Source organism: Balaenoptera acutorostrata, chromosome 2 (genome assembly GCF_949987535.1).
Source record: "Balaenoptera acutorostrata chromosome 2, mBalAcu1.1, whole genome shotgun sequence".
Taxonomy (NCBI): Eukaryota; Metazoa; Chordata; class Mammalia; order Artiodactyla; family Balaenopteridae; genus Balaenoptera; species Balaenoptera acutorostrata.
Window position 1 is genome coordinate 50,716,055 of NC_080065.1, and position 21,405 is coordinate 50,737,459.

Sequence of the window (21,405 nt, forward strand, 5' to 3'; positions counted from 1 at the left end):
GGTAAGGCCAGACACTATAAAACTCTTAGAGGAAAACATAGGCAGAACACTCTATGACATAAATCACAGCAAGATCCTTTTGGACCCACCTCCTAGAGAAATGGACATAAAAACAAAAATAAACAAATGGGACCTAATGAAACTTAAAAGCTTTTGCACAGCAAAGGAAACCATAAACAAGACGAAAAGACAACCCTCAGAATGGGAGAAAATATTTGCAAACGAAACAACTGACAAAGGATTAATCTCCAAAATATACAAGCAGCTCATGCAGCTCAATATCAAAAAAACAAACAACCCAATCCAAAAATGGGCAGAAGACCTAAATAGACATTTCTCCAAAGAAGATATACAGATTGCCAACAAACACATGAAAGGATGCTCAACATCACTAATCATTAGAGAAATGCAAGTCAAAACTACAATGAGGTATCACCTCACACCGGTCAAAATGGCCATCATGAAAAAAATCTACAAATAATAAATGCTGGAGAGGGTGTGGAGAAAGGGGAACCCTCTTGCACTGTTGGTGGGAATGTAAATTGATACAGCCACTATGGAGAACAGTATGGAGGTTTCTCAAAAACCTAAAAATAGAACTACCATATGACCCAGCAATCCCACTAATGGGCATATACCCTGAGAAAACATTAATTCAAAAAGATTCATGTACCACAATGTTCACTGCAGGTCTATTTACAATAGCCAGGACATGGAAGCAACCTAAGTGTCCATCGACAGATGAATGGATAAAGAAGATGTGTCACATATATGCAATGGAATATTACTCAACCATAAAAAGAAATGAAATTGAGTTATTTGTAGTGAGGTGGATAGACCTAGAGACTGTCATACAGAGTGAAGTAAGTCAGAAAGAGAAAAACAAATACCATATGCTTACACATATATATGGAATCTAAAAAAAAAAAAAATGGTTCTGAAGAAACAAACTAGTGGCAGGACAGGAATAAAGATGCAGACGTAGAGAATGGACTTGAGGACACGCGGAGGGAAAAGGGTAAGCTGGGACGAAGTGAGAGAAAGGCAATGACATATATACACTACCAAATGTAAAACAGATAGCTAGTGGGAAGCAGCTGCATAGCACAGGGAGATCAGCTCGGTGCTCTGTGACCACCTAGAGGGGTGGGATACGGAAGCTGGGAGGAAGGCGCAAGAGGGAGGAGATATGGGGATATATGTATACATAGAGCTGATTCACACTGTTGTACAGCAGAAACTAACACACCATTGTAAAGCACTTATACTTCAATAAAGATGTTAAAAATAAACAAACAAAAATAAAAACAATACTACTTAAGATACGGGAAAATATGCCTTCTCATGCACCACTGGTAGGAGAATAAATTGAAGGGAAAAAAAACTTTCTGGAGGGCAATTTAACAAAAAGAATCAAACCTTTACAAGCAAATATACCCTTTAGTCTACCAGCTCTGCTTCTAGATGTGTATCCTAAGAAAATGATTCTGTTTTAGCTATAAGGAAATACATAACAATTTTTACTGTAGCAAATAATTTAAATTTGATTGAATAGGTGAATGCCATCTAATCATTAAAAACTAACGCTAAAAAAGTATGTTGTAGAAAAATATTTAGAGGCATGAACTGATGTTCACACCAGTTTGTTAAATTGAAAAACAAAATAAAAACAAAAGCAGGTTATAAAACCGTATTATCACATACTAGCCTAGCACAACCCCACTACCACCCCATGCTACCATACATAAACAAGAGAATATATGTTGGTTGAGATATTAATTTGAAGTACATTGATACAACAAATGATAGCTAATTATCAGTAGTAGTAGTAGCAGTAATAGAAACAATACACAACACTAAGCAAATGGCAGCCTGACTCACAGTTAACTTGTCAGTAACGGAATTCAGATAGGGAGCCCGGTTTCTAGAATCCCTTCACTGGTCTGCTGCAATACCGCTGATGTAGCATGATTGACCTTGTTGTATCTCCTCATACTGGTCGCTTCATCCTAATCCTGCCCCTTTCCCTGCCAAATTTTGGCCCAGAAATTTCAAAAGGAAGAACACAGAGAGGGAAACTACATGCAGTTGGACATGGAAACTATGAAGGGACAGAAAAAGAGGTTTAGGGTTGCTACTGCATCCCCTGGTGGCGTCAATAATTTCTCTAGTAGTGGTACTGATTGACATGAGTTGGAAAACATTGCTCCAGATTGATGGGCTGACAGCTATGTGGTGATAGTCCTGGTATAACTTAGCACAAGAGTGCTTAGATACCATCCTGTGGCCTCCGGCTCACTGACACATGCTGATTTCTAAGTATCCCTTAGATACTTGTATAGCTCATGGCAAGTACCATGTTTTCATCCATTTCCAATATAATGTTTTCATTTCAAAAGGTCCACATGGAGCCCCTGAAAATTTACAACTATCATATAAATCAGTTTACCATGCATTAAAACCACATCATATACACTTTAGAACAGCATCTCAACCAATCTGTACTTCATTTTGAGATATGCTAGCATGGAAGTTACAACGAGTAATATTTAAGCCTAATTTGCAATGGAAAAAACATGTTTCTATTTAGTTCACATTTGCAAACTTATCTTTGTGACTGCTAATTCCTTTGCTTCTGATTCCCTCCTTTCAAAACTATAGACAAGAGGTTCATCAGAAGACCTTACTCGGTACTGAAAGCAGTTGAATGTGAGGCAGAAAAAATGGAGTAGATTTTGAAATTGGGGAAAAATAGAAAGAAAGAAAACTAATGCCCACATAAATGAGTGGATGTTTAACAAAGGAAGTTATCCCAAAGGTCAGAGATTGGCAGAGGAAATATGCTATTTACCAATGGTGGGGAAGGAAAAAATCCCAAAGACACATAAAACTTACTCTAAATATTTGCCATTCTGTTTTATTTAAGACCAGGGTACATTAGCAGGGGAGAGCTGTGTACACAGTGAGGACACCAAGTTAGAGGGTCCAGTTCCTTAATCAGCAGTGAGAAGTTACTCTCACCAGTCCTAATCAGTTTCAGCAGAATTCCTATTACTAACTGAGAGTGGTAATCTCAGAGAATATCTATTTTACTATCAGTAGTTCTTTAGTTCTTCATAATTTTTTAAATTTATTTTATTTTGTTTTATTTATAGTGTATTCTAGCTCAATTATCTTGTTTGATTTATCTCACGATTTTGCTTACTATCATTTGTTTGGAACCTCACTCCTAAAAGTTGCTGGAACCTATTTTGTTGACATTTACAGTCATTCCACATGGTAGAAAATAATAAATTACATTTTGTTAAGAGAAAATGCAATTATTAGTCTACTTTGACAGTTTTCATTGATGAAAAAGGCATCCTCCTCATAAATTAAATTTTATGTGAGTTTCCTTTATATTTGGAAATTCCAGGAGTGATTATTTAAAAGCAAAATCATCCATTTACCAGAAAAACTCAGAACAAACCCGTGGTGTTATAAGACCTGACAGTATTTCTTGGAACAGAATGTTATTAGCTCATAAATTTAAGGCAGGCACACAGATGCCTGCCCCACACATAACATAAAACATTTTGCTTCAAAAAACCCTCGGTCACATTTTGACCATAAACACTACGTACTTGATAATCTCACCAGTGGGAGGTTTAGGCTGTAAAGGGTTTACCATTTCTCACACATTCAGGCAGAAAGATGTACTCTTTCGTTCTGAAGATCCTCATTTGGTTTCCCCCATACTTCATCAACAAACCCATGCTTCACTCCTGAAATCTCTTTTCTAACTTACCTTGGGCATACAAATCTGGAATGGGAGAGATGCTGCAGTACAGGCAGCGTCAGCATGTGGCCAAGGGAAATGAAATCTCAGTTCCTACCAACAATACAAACCTCTGACATTTGATAGCAGGGAGAAAAAGGGGGAGCTAACGTCCCATCTAATCTCAGTGCTTTCGCAGCAGATATTTAAATGAAAACAGTTCAAGCTCCTGACGCCACAGAGGGTAGACTTTGCATAATGCTCAGTTTCTAATGCCTCCAGAAGGTATCTGATATTTATTTATAAGCCAAATATATTACGCCTGAAATGAAAAAGCTTCTAGAATTTCCAAAAAGCTTACATAAAATTGCCTGAATATGTATTAGCATATAAGTTGGAAGAAAACATTTTTAAATCCTACTTAGGTTTTTCTGGTTATTATTTGCCCTCCCCACCCCGTCCCATACACTGGATCATGAAAACACGATTTTAAAGATTTTTTAACACAGACATCATTGACTTGATTGTTCAAATCTCCCTGAAGCCCATTTTTAAAGATCACCTGGGAAAAAAATCTTTGGAGATTTTGTAAACTGTCCCAGGTTCAAAAAAAGCAGAGAGGTGAGTGCAAAGACCCTTTGAGATTATGAGATGGCAAATGAGGAGGCTTCAGGAGGTGTTCTGAAAGAAACAAGTCCCTCACAAATGGAACTGAAAAGCAATAAGTCATTTTTCTCCCTAATTGTAACAAAAGAAACTGAAGCAAACTCCTGTTTAACTGGAATTAAACCATCAGAAGTTCACATAACCATTATTTTATTAAGTGGCCTTTCATGAGAAAGAGACAAATGAAACATAAACAAGCTGGCTCAGAGACTTATTTTTAAAAGCAGCTATTAGGATATGATCAGTGGAGATTTAACCTGAAATTCAGCCTCATAAATATGAAAAGGATTCTAAAGTTGTGATTCATGTTCATATGATAATGTTAGTAATGAGTGTATTTTATCATTTGCTAATCATTTGAAAAGTGGTTTTGCCCCAGATTGATATGAGTTCTAACCCCAAGTTAATTACAATATATAAGGTTTTAATTAACCTATCCCCAGCCTATTTTGGACAAATTGAAATCACAACAAAATGAAGAATGAGGGTTATTTATTTTACTTGGGGAGAGAGGGACAGGGAGACTGAGTGAATTATTTAAAAAGGTAACTTTAATATGCATCATTTCTTTGTAGAGCAATTAGATGAGAACACAAGGTTAGAGAATGAAAAATCTGTATCTACAATATAATTTACTTTATAGCAGAATAAATTTGGGGAAAATTCACAAACTCAGTTTTACCAAATGTAAGTTAAGGGTGTCAGTATGCTTTCTGTATCTTCCACAATACAAAATTACGAGGTTCACTGACCTGGTCAAAGTGAGCTGGATAAAGGTAATTGGCCATATAAATGGTGAAACCTATTTTTATGTGGAGAAAATAAGACTGACCATTGATTTGACCACAAATATATAAATGCTGTCCTTATGTCTTTATATGGATTTATTTGAATAAGATGCTCATCCAGTAATCAACCCTAAGTTTCTTGTGAAGGTACCAAACCATTACTATTACTATCTCCTACCTATAAATGAAAAAGTGAAAGTAGAAATCATAAAAACACGTTGCCCGACATATAGGATGAGGTTAAAAATAGGACTTAGAATTGTAAACGTATTGAAAATAGTGCTCTGCATTCAGTAAGCACTTAACACATATTTTTGGAGTAAATGAATGAACTGACACTCCACAGCCCAGATCACTGAGCTTTCCAAGCACCCTGTGGTTCTTGCTAAGACATTTAGATGTTCATATAAGATGAAAATTACAGGAGGCACATATTTCTGCTACTGCCTTTAACCATCTTTTTGCCCCTGTCTCTCTTTGGTCTCTTTGCTACCTCTAGGATAACCCAAGTTTGCTCCAAGGGAGTTCACAATGTAATATATGCATAGTAGGAGAAACCTAAGTTCTAAACATATTCTTCCCAGCTCTCCCAATAACTACGGGCCTTAGGGAAGTCGTAAGACATGCCTTTATTTCCCTACCCACAGAAGTATTAAAGGCTGAATTTGACCCATAGTCTGTTGGTGTTAAGGATGTCAGAACCACACTATTCCTCTCAATGGGGAAAACTTCCAGGAGTTTAAATGGTGTTAAGAGATTTGGAAAAACCAAAAGAAGAGTTTCCTTTCATCCCTAATTCCATAGCACCTACTGCTGGACTCTCTACCAAGCCAAGAGAGGGAAGCTGAACTGACCCCACTATCAGCTCAGTCATGTTCAGTAGCATGACTGATAACACCGTCTTTACTGACCAGGATGTACGGGTGATGTCTTGCTAGGCTTGTTGCAAAATTAATACTACATAAAAGTGAAATGAAATTGGAATTAGTATTATTAAACACATAATGACAATAATAAAGAACTCTTCTTACCACTCTCAAAGGCCCAGGAAAAGTATCCACATAGTTTTTCTCATTAGCACAAAAAGAGTCTAAATGGTTTCATAGGAAGGTTTAAATAACAGGAAAAAAATTCATATTTCTCATTCCTTCTCTTGGAAAAATTAATAAACAGTTAAATGAGAAATAGTAAGAAGAAATCCTCAGGATGTTCTCTAATGGAGAACACTCAGCCTTTGGAATTTAAATATCTGAGAAAAAATTGAAAGGTCACTTGTCCAAAGACCCAAGGGCAAAATCTGGAATTTTCTTCAACTAATCTAAGTGCCATCATATTTCCTGCTCATTTTCAACATAATTAATCACACTGAATTACATTTTCAATCACACTGAAAAAAAAAGGCTAGACCAGAGATCCACATTTTCACTTCATTCTTGTTCAAAGAAACAACATAATCTATAGGACATTATGAACATGCTGTCTCTGAATCCTAATCCTCACCTAGGTGCAAACTGGCCAGCCAGCTTTCCAGCCAACAGTCAGCCATACATCTGTACACTCTTAGAGAGCAATGTATGCCTTATCTTCATTCACTGAGTACATAAACATTTCACCAACCAAATGAAAAGCCCTGGGTAAAGAAGAAGATACAGACCCTGCCCTCGAAGAGCTTAAAATTTAGTATGGAAGACATATTTGCATGCCAAATTACTAGAACATGAAGTAAAATGTACACACTGCCATCAATAAGGTTTTTTAAAAAATCCAACATCTATTACATTTCAGAGTCCACAGCTATGCTGAGAAAGTGAGAACATTTCCCAGCATTTAAAAAATCACTCCAGGAACTTCCCTGGTGGTGCAGTGGTTAAGAATCCGCCTGCCAATGCAGGGAACATGGGTTCAAGCCCTGGTCCAGGAAGATCCCACATGCTGCGCAGCAACTAAGCTCGTGCACCACAACTACTGAGCCTGAGCGGTAGAGCCCGCGAGCCACAACTACTGAAGCCCGCGAGCCTCAACTACTGAAGCCCGCGAGCCTAGAGTCCGTGCTCCGCAACAAGAGAAGCCACCGCAATGAGAAGCTCGCACACCACAAAGAAGAGTAGTCCCTGCTCACCGCAACTAGAGAAAGCCCGCGTGCAGCAACTAAGACCCAATGCAGCCATAAATTAATTAATTAATTAATTAATTTTTAAAAAATCACTCCAGAAAATATTCCAGATTATTAAACAGATCTGAGAAAACAAAGCATCATAGCTGAGGGAGGAAAAAACAAAATTAAAAAACAGTTTCAAAGTAGCATCTTCATTTTTTCATTCAACTACACACACGCCAGAAAAACATAAAATGAGATCAGATTTCTCCAATCCAACTTTGCCTAGTCTCTGTGAGAAAGCTAGTTTCAAATGCACCAGCAACTTTGAGATTAAAATGTGAAGCGAGTGAACTTCACATCACTATACAGGTACAGTGTTCAAATTACCCTCAGGATTAAAAATCACATTTTATTTTTTTCAATGAACACTGTAAACATGCACAGTCAGAAGCCTCTTACCTTTGCTGTTTAATTATCCATCTGATTGAAGCTCAGATCAGCTCTTTATAATCCAATCTTGAGAAAACAATGCATCTATTTAAAAGCAGAGTTTGTTCAAGTAGAAAGTTGACTGAATTCTCCTAGTCTAGAAAGAAATTGGCATGTTTGCTTGTGCATATCAAATTATTTAATTGCAAAACTGGGAATTATTCCATAGATGTGAATGGATATCTAGTTTATGTCACAAAGGAGAGATTATACTCATAGGAAAAGTTATTTACTTACTCATTTTCCTAACTAGATTTCCATGCACATGAGAATTTCATGTCAGGAAACTATTGCCAGCAATGTTCCACCAGAGACAACCAAAAAAAGATCATCAATGTCTTTTTAGCTGTAAATAATGATAAAATGGAGATCTTTGGGAATATGATTACAGCTTGTCTAGCCTAAAGAGTTTTAAATTTATATTAAGCCAAGTAAACTACATTTTACTGATTTAAGCTGATGCATTAAAACAGGTTTGTTGTATGCCTTGTCACAAAATAAGAAAAATCAAGGAAAAGCATCAACTCCTTTTTTCCCAAAATATTTTTCCAATTATAAGGTCTATAGCTCCTCCTTCTCCGCATACACATATGCTGACAAATGTACCTCTCCTGCCCCCCCAGGGAGTAACCTGCAGTAACTTGTCTGAACTTGTTTGTCTGTAGTTCTTACTGGCAATTTCTAAGTTATCTTTCAAGATCTTTTGAGGAAATGACTTATCAGGGCATCTCGTGTGTTCTTTTCTGTTCATGCCCCCTACCCCTTTATTTTCCTTCCTTGGCACCATAGGAGTAAACATACAAAAGTTTATAACTTACGGTGGCTTGTTTTTACTTGAATGTATTTGGAAACTATTTTTTAGAAAAGGACTGAACTGGGAAATAGGAGATTTGGAGCCTGGTCATTGTATAGCCTTGGGCCAGTTATATAATTCACTGGACCTGTCTTCTCTGGCACAAAATAAAGAGGACCTTATTAGATGATCAATCTCAAAAGTTCTGACAACCCTGACACTGGAGGACTTTCTAGCTCTTGGACTTGGGACCTTACACTTGGATGCCATTTGTTACATTAAAAATATGGTTGGCTCTTCTCCCAGTGGATATAAACCCAGGCAAGAACAAAGGGCACGTACCTGAGGAGGGAGTGGAAACAAGAGAGAAGCAGGCAGACGGGGATGTGTGGGAAGAGCAGGAGAGGAGAGGGGAGAGGAAGAGAAAGAGGAGGAGAAAGAGAGAATAATGAGGAGAGAGAGGAAAAATCCAGAGACATGGTGGGGGGGGGTGGTAAGAGTGGGGAGCAGGGCAAAGTGTTTAGAGAAAAAGAGGAGACACTACAAAGGTGCGCACAGTTAAGAGAACTCAAGAACAGACCCAAGTAACAGTACACAACTCTAATTACAGAGCATAACACCTGAAAATCTTCACATGTATTTTTTGCATGGTAACAAATACCTCCAGTTATTTGTTTCTCTCCAGAAAAGAAAAAAAAAAAGCAAAATATTTGGATATTGAAATGATAACTTTAAGGCTCTATAAATATTTGTGAAGGAACAAAGTTATCTTCTATTATGTGTTTACTACACACTAGATAATGACATTTTAAACAATCATTTGTTATTATTTAAAAATTAGCATGAGAGAAATTCTAACACAGGGCCTGGGAGATGGTAGGCATAAATATACGTCAGAGGAAGAGAAAGGGGAAGGAAAGAGAGAAAGAAAGGTAATATTTTAAAGTGACATATAAATCATCTTCCTGAGCTCGAAAGCCATACATTATAGTGGAGAGAGGACAAAAGGATAAAATATGCCCATGTTAAATTGCTTAAGACTCTGAACAAGCTGCAAGTACAAACTTCAGTAATAAAAAGTTAAGTAACCAGAACTCAACAACCAGAATCCTGAATTTACTAGAACACATACACACACCTTTACTGTCCAGTATTCAAAGAAAAACAAATTTACAGGAATATAAGATATTTCAGTGTTCATGAAATAATAGTGATCACCAGCAGTAGCAACATCCTAAGTGTCCCTGGAGAACAGTTATCCCTGGTTCCTACGTATCCACAGAACAATAACCACTGTTACTCCACATGCAGACCAGAGATCAGGAAGCCACTCAAGGACCCAGTGGTCAATGAAACCCTAGTTATTCAAAGTAGTGAGCTTCACAGTCAGAATGAGCTGGCTGTTTTCAACGGTTTCCCACTAGAGAGTTCAAAACACAACCTCATCCATAAAATCTGTGGCGTGAAGGGCCCCCAACCAGTAGCCCCACTCCCCTTCTCTTTCCCAACTTCAGCTCTGTTCCGCAATACAAGGAGCCCTGCACACACTCATGACAACACTCCAGTCCGCCCATCCAAGATGCACACACAGCCCCACACTCTTTGGTCCTAGTAGCACTCGTACTCAAGTAGTACAGTTCACACCTGGGAGATCTGACCCCAAGACAGGCCCACACAGGCTCCGGAAGTAATATGGGGGTCACTTAAGCAGGGGATTGTGGAGTCCTGAATGGTTTAGCAGTGGGGGTGAGGGTGCCTTGCACGAACCACGTCCCTGCAGAACCCTCTCTTCGTGGAACATGGACCGAGGCCAAGAATCTTTCTTGCCCAAGGCCAAAGGGTGTTACTGTTGATATGACATTTCTGCCTTAATCTGGGTTAGCCAGAAAATCTAATTAGCTGTATCTCATATCCCAAAAGCCGGACTAGATAGTATTGGTTATACTATTTAGTGAAAATAACCATCCTAAGTGCTAACATTACTTTAGCTCAGTTGGTCAAATGATTTTGGTTTTAATACCATGGAGTCCACAGTGAGCACAAGAGGATGCATTTCTTCAGCGAGAAAAGTCTAGACACAACTAAAAAATAAGCCAGCACGAAGAGAAGCTTTGTGAGCTGTTAGGCAGTGACCAGGTAGAGAGAAAAGCTTTTGTCTCAAGTCCTACTTCCTTATGCTCAGTCTACAAAACATCACAGGTCAAGCCTGTGAGCCAAACTGAATGATGAATCTTCCCTTTCATTCTCCCTTCTTTTAGCACCTCACCCTACCATACCTGAGTTGTTCTCCATAGGAACACAAAAAGATCCACTTGCCCAAGAATGTGTCCTGTGCCTCTACTTGCCCCTTTCTACCACCAGACAATTCTTTTTCTCATCTTTTCGGGGCTTCATCCATTGGTGGTGGTCACCCAACTAATGGAATAAACTACCTACCATGTACCAATGGGCTAGTGAGTGTTATCAGTTGAATAGGTCATCTGTGCAAGTTAATTAACACTGTAAACAGGGCCTTGAAAACATGTCATTCCTTAATAAGTAAAATGACTCCACTAGAAGGTATGTATTGCAGAAATGAGATCAGGCCAGTGGGGACACACAAGCTTCTTGGAGCACTTTGAACATACCATGCAGGCAACTGCCTGCCGTGCTGAGAGGTCTATGTACCTAGAGTACAAGGAAGAGATGAGAGAAAAGAAACTTGTCCTAATAGTTTTGCAGGGCAATTGAAAAGGCAGAATCTATGTATAATGAAAACTCTTTAATAACATTACAAAGTAACACAAGGATGAGAATGGATGAGTTATAAGGCCTTTTCCCTCCTGATTTCTAATACTCTTCCAAACATCTGATCTGCTGTGAGCTTTCCCTGAAACTTTGATTAAGAGACAGAACACTTGGCTTGAGTAGCAAAAGAAATAGCTTGGAAGAACATAAGACACATTTCCCCCCTTCTGCTCTCACATTCTTCTAATTCCCCAAATTTGGGCCTTTTGGAGGATGTTTAGAGGTGTCCCTACACATTGCATGTGCCTCTACTTTTTAAGTCTTTTAATGTATCAAGGTTCTCGAGAGTTAGCTTTATTCTCCTCTATATAAGGGTGGATACTGAGTCCACTTCAGTTTTTTCCAGCTGCTTGGAAAATGGCAGTTTTGCCATTGTTCTGGCCCATGATTTCAAAAAGGCAGGTAATCCCTGAAATCCCAGAACCCTCGGCTTAGTGTCAGAAAACTCACATTCCAATTCCAGCTCTAATGCTCAGTTGCCTCGAGGAAGCTGTTGAACTCTTCTTTGAGCCTCAATGTCGTCTATAAAATAGGGATTTGTTTCAGCCAAGACCAAATCAACTAGCTTGTATGGGAGAGCACACAGCCCAGTGGGGCTCAATATGTGTGGTTGATGTGAACATTCATGCCAGGTAATCTCTGTTTTGGAATTTCTCAGAACAAGATCAGATCCATCCATTTATTCAGTTAACAAATGCTTTGTTGAGCACCTAATAAGCATCTGACTCTCCACTGAGCACTTGTGAGAACCACAATAGCTACGAGCCATCCCGTTGCTACTGGAAAGTTTCTATTTTCAAATTACCTGTCTTCTAGTATTTTCCCTTTTGGAAGATAGTTAAGAATGTACGTCATGTTTGCTTGCTTAAATTATATCTATTGGCAACATTTTGGAATGGAGTCCATCCCTCCCTGGGCTTCATTATACATCAAAATTCCAACAGTTGGTGTTTTTCCAAGACACATAGATCAGCACAGTCTCTAAGAAGTTCTCTCTTGGGTTTGATAAAGAAGAATTAAAATACACCTGGACTTTATCAAGCCTGGTTTTCAGGCTGTCAGGGCAGGCTGGCGTTGGTAGGGATAAATTAAATTATTAAGAATGGAAGTTTCCAATAATCAAAGGAGAGACACGGTAACGAGCAGCACACAAAGATAATGAGTAAGCACATACACTGCACACCAGGGTCCATCTGATAATTATTCTGCCGTTCAAATGCACCCCTCCTTAGTCTACCACCACTGAAAACCAAAAATGTAGCAAGAAAATATCTGGATAGTAATTCCTGCTCAGTTGAGTCTCTAGTTATGGCCAAATAAAGACAGACAATTAGACAATTAATTACCCAAAGCAGTGTGACTTAGTGTAACTTTCATTGATTACAAATGGGCAATAACGCATAGATATTTGAAGCATCACTTTGTGCTATTAATTCCAGGAAAATCACATACTGAACCATCTATTAAAATGGAAAAGTCATAGTTGTTCAGACCCCAGGGAAGCTAACTGACAGAATAGAACAAGAGTTTGAAAACATATTTTTGGTACAATTGTTGCCCAAAATCATTGATTATATAAAAATTAGTTCTGTACATCCTTAGTGGCTTCCACTTTCCCTGATCTACATTACACTAAAAGGAGAATGAGTACCCTCAGAAAATGGAGAAAAGTATAGAAAATAGCATGTTTTTCGACTCCTCTCTCCAAACACCCATCTTCTCCATGTACTTAACGATGAATGAGAAAGAGGAAAACAACAGGCCTGCTGGGGAGTACACGGTTAGGAGGAATTCCTGACCAAAACCTTCACAGGCAGGGCTGCCACTTTACACACAATCCCATTCATACTCTTTGTGAAATCCACCTCCAGGGCTGTGCAAGGCTCAATCTCTGTGCTATATACAATGATCCTATTTAAGGGTACACAAGGATCCACAAAAAAGTACTCCTAGTCCAGGAAAATACCACGTTGCCCTGTGACCTAGTTCAATCCTAATGAGATAAGGAGAAAAAAGAGAGAGTGTTTATTGACTCTAAAACTACTCAAGAAGTTCCACAAACAGACTCAGAAGTATCTGAGAATTGTAAAAGATTTGACTGCAATCACAAGAAAGGAAAGTCTTTCCATTTGACTGATCCTCAGATAAACAAAAGCACAGTGGGAATGGCTGGGCAAAAGACTTTCCTGTCTTCACACCCACACACCCAGTAGAACATATCAGCAAGCAAAGAAAACATTCACCAAATTTCCATTGATGAAATATACTAGGCCTTCTCTTTGGTTGACTTTGAAAACATTAAGCCATATAATTTAAGTTTTTGTTTCAATCTGAAAAATGGAGTTGATACCCTAGATATAGGGCATTTGAGGACAAGCCAGCCTGAAAGTAGGACAAGGGATTTCTATCTGGCCAGATAAACAACACCTCTGGACCTCAGTCACTTGACCAAGCAGAATTCATGTCTGAAGTGTGCTTATCCCACATGGCATAGTGAGCCTGCTTTCCTGTGATGCTCAAGGATGTGCTAGAAGCAGGATCTCTGAAAAGGAGCAGTGAAAAGGACAGGACCATCCTAGGGCCGGGTAACCCTAATTTGGGGCTCCCCTCCTTTCTCTTCTAGCCACCCCTTCCCATGGGACTAGGAGTCTGCAGGGTTGGAGGATATATCTCCCTATAGCAACAGTCTCCCTTCTAGACCATTCCCCAAGTTCCCATGTCCCTGGAATTCCCTGTCTCACATGGTCCAAAGCCAGCCTCCAAGGCCCATGTGGGTCTTTACTCTCCCAAGGGCAGACCACTTTACAGCCAGTGTGTGTACCCCTAGGCCTGAGGGGTGATCATAGGCAGCTGTCTAGCTATGGGTGTGGATAAAGCTTGAATGAGCAGATTGGTTGGTCCACACATATTCCTACAGTTGCACAGTGGAGCCAGGGAAGGAAGAGAAAGGATAAGGCTGTGGGACAGAAGGGTCTCTTGTCCTGGACCTGCAAATGTTAGGGGTGGGCCTGGAATGAGACAAATCACAGACTGAAACGTGTGCTATTCAGTGGTCCCAGGAAATGTCTTTCTCTCTCCTACCCTCACAGTGACCACACAACTTGTTATCTGAACCAGGGCACTGTTGAGTATAAAAGGGACCCTAACCAAATGGGATACCAGCTCAATAGGTGAAGCCAAGACTGTCCTGCAAATTGGGATATAAACTCATCCCAGCTACACCAAACTACAGGTAGTAGCCTCCCCTGTAATGATCCCTCACTAACACCAAGCCCAGAGTTCCAAAACAATTGCCATCCACTGGCATCCAGCACTTTTCTTCCCGTAAGGTTCTTTTTTCCCCTCACAGCGAGTGTTTATGCTTGGTACACTCAAGAAGTAAATAAAACTTCATCCTTGTCATGTACAACAGACTTTGGGTATATAATAGGAAGCATCGGATGTAGTTCCAGCTTCTGTTGTTTATCTGCAAAGGTTGTTCAATCTGTTAAATCTGTAGATTGGCATCCTAATAAATAGAAAATGAAATAAAAGGAAAACCAGAGAACTGTCGGAAATCTGCAAACACACCAAAGAAAACTGGATACTAGGATTCCTGACTGAGGTAGAAAATCAAACATAAACAGTAAACAGAACCTTAAAGAAAATGTTGTGATGGCCTTTTCTGAAGCCAACCCTACACTAGGCCTGGGAATGCAAGATTTAATGCGGACCAGTCAGTGTTTTCCAGAAGCTCACACCCTAGAGGAGGGAGTTTCTGGTAAGGCCTGAGGCCACATCCTTGGCACCTGGTTACTGTGTCTCCCTTGCTGCCTCTTGGCAAATTCCAGTAGCCTGATTTCCACTCATAGCTGTTACACAACACACACACACGCACACGCACACGCACACACACACTTTTTTCCTACAGTGCTTCCCGTCAGTCTGTCCTACTGTCTGCCATTATTTACATTAGAAGTTCTTAAACATGACCACTCATCACAATTACCCTGGGAGCTTCTCTAACATACAGATTCCCAAGCAGCACCCCACAGAGACTGAATCAGCAGGTCTGGGGTGGATCCAAGACATTTCTACCCTTAGTAAACAATCCAGATGACTATGCAAGCAAAGCATTCTAGCCTCTGGAGAAGCTCAGCTAGAGCAACACAGGCTGGGACGTTGTCAGACGGGGATGCAGCCGCACCCTCATGCTCTGTCTGTCCCAGCCTGCTCCTCCGTGGGGGTCTTCCCAGAGAGAAGTGAAGATGTTTTACCCAACACCCTGGCAAAAAGCACCGCAACGAAAAGCTGTCCTTTCCTGCCGTGGCCAAGCTCCAACCAACTGCCAATTCCAACACATCCTGGAAGATTTCTGTATTCATTCCCTTTCATGAGAAACTGTTTGAGCTTTACTCAGAAATAAAAGTACACACATGCAACAAGTTTATGCAAACTTTAGAATGGTCCATTTTTTATTGACAGTCTTTATTTCCTAATCCAATGTTGAAACTTTTCCTTTGAATGAAATTTTAACCCATTTCTTTCCCTTCTCTCCCTCTTCCTCCCCATCCTCCACTCACCCATATTGTAATCTGTGAGTTTTGGGTTAAATTAATAACTCCCAAGGGCCTAACCCTTCTAAGAGAACACATCAGCAACTCCAGGAAACCATGTAATTTTTCTATTTGTGAAAATTAGCCAAATGTTTTCAAAGGATAAGAAACACTGATGGCTTCATTTTTGGTTCATCCAGAATATGGATGGGAAGAAATTATTGCAGTCAATCAACTTGAATTTTGTGTTTTACAAATAGCCTAGCATAATCAGAAATAAACCTAAATTTATAAGAGAAATGCTATCGGGTAGAAATCCCTCCTTGTCGATGGAAAGACTGACCACAGGAGTTCAGGCGTCACTCTGGATCTTATCATCACAGGCAAATCCACAGATAAGTCAGCTTTTGCAGGAGCAGAGGAGGTAAAAAGAGCTTTACTCCCCTCGCACAGTTCCAAGGTTCAGCATTACCCAGCTCACTAGAGTCGGGGCTCTGATTGCCACTTCCCTTGGGAGCAGCTGCTGCCTGTCTCCAGGGATGTTCCCACAGACCTCAGGGATGGAGCCTTACAAGAGAGCTCTCTGATCTTGACACTGGAAAATCTCAGTATGCTGCAAGGAAGTAAGTCAGTGCTAAGCATGGAATCCCAGTTCCATCCCTCTGATATGCTTTTGGAGGGTATGAAGCTAAAAAGGTAAAAATAAAAAGACCAGACTCAAATGTGGAAAATGAACCCACTCACTTCCTGAACATGTGCTAAGCTGAAGAAATACTCCTCAATATATTAGTCCTTAGCATGCTGTTATTTGATTAACTTAAGTCTCACTTCTCTTGCTTTATCGTTCTTTTCACTAAGCTTCAGATAATTTTCCTAAGGTAGTTTAAAAGTAAAGCTAAATGTTTACCTTCCATAAATCATAAGAAAGAAGCTGTGTATAATCTCACTTGTGTAAACACAAATTTGGCATGAAATAGCTTAAAACAAAGTTTGGAAGAACATGCACAGAGACTTTCCCATTGGTCGGTTTGGGATGGTCCAAGATTTCTATTCCTCTTACTTAACTCTTTTCTTCTATAAACATTTATTACTTGTATGCCTTTCGAACTTAAAAAAAAGAAGTGGGAAGTATTGAAGCTATTTACCAATGGAAATTATCAACATCAGATAGTGAAATTAATTATTTCAAAACTCTAGGGACAAATGGCAACATTAGACTTCTGACAACATCGTTTCTTTTGCTGCATTATCCATCCACCAGTGCCAAAAGTCCATCCACTAGTTGGATGGAAGTACTGTTGACTCTTGAACAACATGAGTTTGAACTGCAGGGGTCCACTTACACATAGATCTTTTTCAGGAAATACTTACTACAGTACTACAGTATCTGGGGTTGGTTGAATCCATGGATGTGGAACCACGGATACGGAGGGCCTACTGTAAAGTCATATGTGGATTTTTGACTGCTTAGGAAGTTGGCACCCCTAACCTCCAGTTGTTCAAGGGTCTACTGTATTTGCCTGCAACATTATTTTGAAACAAGATGGGCACAAATGACAGCTTACTTACTCTCCTTAAATAGCTACTAATTCCACAAATTATCTGCCTGTTGTTCAAGACAGAGACCGCCACAGATAAAGTAAATAAGGATGTCTCCTATCAATGAACTGGAAAATGCATTCATTTAAAAATTACTCAGTGTCACAATTTACATTTCAATTGTACACTTCTTGCTTCCACTTTTAATGGAGGCTATAAGGCAACAGGCAGATAACAAATGTTCCCTAAGGGGATTTAAATTGGCTCTATTAATCTCTCTCTGACTTCAAGACAATGTTTAAAAATAAATGTCTGGCTTAACATTTTACAAAATCTTCCTTTTAAACATTAATTTTTCTTCTGTGCACCACAAGAGAGAAATTTTGCATTCAGGTTCTAAGTCAAGAGCAACTCAATGAGACTGAAATCACCCAAGGCAGCCTCCACTTCTTCATCTCAATCACTAAGTGGCTTGCTTGATCACACTCGAGACCCACTATCACTTACAACTGTCTTATCTTCAAGATCTGACATTTTGACAAACCTCCCTATAGCTACCATCTCAAATTTTTCCACCTTGCCTCCCGTTGAATTTGTCTTTCCCCCTCACTGTTCTCTCCAGTTAATCTTGCTTTTTCTTCTTGTTTTAACCTCAGGCTTCTTAAACTAGGATATATATCCCCACCCTCATCCCAGTACAGGGCCTAGTCATGGGAAAATGTGGCATATATTTTTTAACTCTTTATTTTACTTAATAATAAATAGCTTAATACTTAAAATTAAAGCAAATACATATACATTATGGAATTTTAAATATTTTAAAAATAAAACTCAGGACTTTAGAACTTACAAAGCTTCTGATAGGCTACTTTAAGACTCCATGCCCTGGAGACAAGCTTCTCTTCTCTGTCATTATGAATATTTCATAGGAAACGTTTGAGAAGCATTAACCTAACCTATTCAGCCTCCTCTTGGATTCACAGCCTATGGTTAACCATTCCCAACCAAATTCTCTCTGACCTCTGAGAATGTCTAGTACTCTTGACTCTCCATTAAAACACTTACTTGGACTGACCCAATCCATCTCTTCTCAGTTAATTCCAGGGTGTCACTAGAGAAAGTCCCGTTACAATATTTTGTAGAACCATGCCACTCAATCAGTCCTAGGCACTGGCCACCACTAGACAAGCCCCCTTTTTTATCTCTAATATACATCCTAACTTTCGCCAATTCTTTCATTTTCTCAAATGTACTTCTGACTTCCCCAAAGAACAGCTTCATTGCCCACTCTACAAAGATTGAGATGATTTTAAGTGAACTGCCTCAACTTTCTCTCTCTCTCCATGAAATGTCATAGGACATGGCACGTAGTTTCTTTCTTCCCTCCCATCTTAAAGCAGTATCCCTATTCTTTTCTGAGACCAACCCCATGCTCCTGACCTACCTCTGCCAGCCTGCTCTTTCCATCTTCCCCACTATTTCTTGTATCTTCAGATTTTGTCTTTCCCCTCTTAGATGACAAAGACAATTGCTTCTTTTGAAAAGGGATCATTTCTTAATCCTGCTTCACCCCAAGTTCTCCTCCTTTCTTTATTAAACTTCTTGAAAGAATAGTTCATGCTCATGGAATTCACTTCTTCTCTTCCCATTGTCTTCTTGAGCCCCAGCAAATAGGCTTCCACCTTCACCAAGCCAAGGCAACCATTCTCACTAAGGTGACAGGGACCCACCCATTACTATCCCAGCTCTCTGCTTGGAATTTGTCCCACTTCAACTCCCAAAGAATAGGCAAGTTGTCCTTAACCCTCTCTTCCTTTTCTTCATTCCACACCATGTTTTATCACTTACCTCTCTGACTGCTCCTACCCACTCTCATTCACCGGCTTCAACCTTCAGTCTTTTCTTCTATAGGCTCTCTCTTGTGAACTGCATGCATCCCATGTCCTCAACAATCACCTCAGTGCAGAGGACTTTCAACTCCAGAGCCTTCAGCCCTTAGCCCAATACTGAGTCACTAGCCCATTTCTACTGCCTGCTGGGTAATTTCAAGCAGAAACCCAAGAATGGTCTGGTATGTGGAAAAGAATGAGTTTTCTATATGAGCAGTGGTTTGGCCTTGGCAAACCATGTAACATGAGTCCCAGTTAGTAAAAATAGTAGTACTTACCTCATAGGTTTGCTAGTGAGGATTCAATGACATAAAAGTAGGAAATTCAATTTATTTATATTGATTTAAATAGAGCACTTACTGTTTGTCAGGAAGGCTTATAATACAGGACTTTACAAATAATAACTCATTGAATCCCTACAAGGACGCTGTGAGGCAAGTAGTACTATTATCCTCATTTCACAGATGAAAACACTGAGACACAGCCAATTTGGGTAACCTCCCCAGGTCACACAGCTAATAAGTGGCAAAGCCTGATTCCAATCCAGGCAGTCTAGCCCCAAAAGCTACGCTAAGCTGCCTCTCTTTATACTGCCTATCTGCCTTTTAATGCACTGCAGAAATCCAATTATTATTATTAAATCAAAAATCCAGAACATCAGGCCACCCCTACAATTCAAATTTCTTTCATGAGTTCCTGGTTAACGATACTAATCTTATAGACTACCACCTCCTCATCAGCTTAACTTCCTCTCTCACCCTCAGAACCTACTGCTGCCAAATCCTATTCCGTCCACCTCTGAAATGGTTGACTTATTCCCACCATCAGTGCTTTAGCTCCAGCCTAATTCATTAGTACATGGAAAAAAAAAAAGAAAAGAAAAGACCTCCTATATATTGGGACAATTAGTAAAATTTGTATAACAGACAGCAGTTGTATATCAATACTAAATTTCCCAATTTCAATCATTGTACTGAAGTTATGTAAATGAAAGCTCTTATTTTTAGGCAACGCACACTGAAATATTTAGGGGTAAAAGAGGCATGATGTCTGCAACTTACTCTCAAATGGTTTAGAAAAAACTCTTAGTAATATGTATACGTTAGACAATGAGAGAATGGTAAAGCAAATGTGGCAAAACGTTAACAACTGGTAAATCCAGTGGAAGGATATTTCAAAGCTTTTTGGCTATTCTTGCAACTTTTCTCCAAATTTAGAATTATTTCAAAATACAAAGCTTAAAACAAAAAAACTACCAGTCTCCTTGCTGCCCCTGACCATGGCCCTCTCCTGCCACTCCACTTCCCAAGTCCCTCCACCAGAATGTGAAGGGCAATCAAATTCAAAGTACCCAGCTGGCATGCAGAGCAATGCATAACCTCCCCCACTTCTATTCCAATCTTCTGGCACCCTTCCCAACAGCATGCACAAACTCCCTCCCCACTGCCGGGTTCCCCATGCCCCCTGACCCCACCCCAGACTCAGCATTTTCCTGCATCCAGGCCTTTGAAGAGGCTGTTAACCTTTGCCTAGACTAGAACCCCCTTTCTTCCTAAAGATAAACATCAAGGTCATATCATTCCCTCAAAGACTAATTGGAATCCTCTTTCTTTCAAAATGGCTTCCCAGATCCACCCAGTTAGAAACTGTTCATCTTACCCAGCCTCCTAAAGCAGGTGTTTACCTCTGTGTACAGCTTACCTCCATTCAACCTTGTACTAGAAATTTTATGTCTTTGATCTAGGAGATTGGGAGTTTGCAGAAGATGATAATAACGTGGTTTTCATCCTTACGCCTCCACCTCCTCTTACATAATTTTGCAGAAACTATGTATTTCATAACTCAAAAAATGTGTACTGCCAGGGCTGATCAGGGACACAGGGCAGCAGATAGGAAGGGACAGGAGAAGGCCGCAGCTCTGGCAGTGAGCACGAAACCTGGGAAGTTCTTATATGGGCACACGCCCTACTCTCTGCAGCTCCCACCTCTTCAAGGAAAGGAAAGAAGAAAAGGAATGGCCTTCCGTGCTCAGTAACACCCTACAGGGCTCGCCTTTAGAGAGCT

At 39.7% G+C, this 21,405-nt stretch overlaps 1 protein-coding gene across 1 annotated transcript in view; it reads right to left on the reverse strand.

Moving 5' to 3' along the window:
* LOC130704551 (cAMP-specific 3',5'-cyclic phosphodiesterase 4D-like) overlaps window positions 1–19,393 on the reverse strand; it is a 636,307-nt gene extending 616,914 nt beyond the window's left edge. The window contains exon 1 of the mRNA XM_057541517.1: window positions 19,301–19,393. The gene's annotated coding sequence lies outside the window, so the exon portion shown is untranslated. The remainder of the gene's footprint in view (window positions 1–19,300) is intronic.
* Window positions 19,394–21,405: the final 2,012 nt, after the last annotated feature.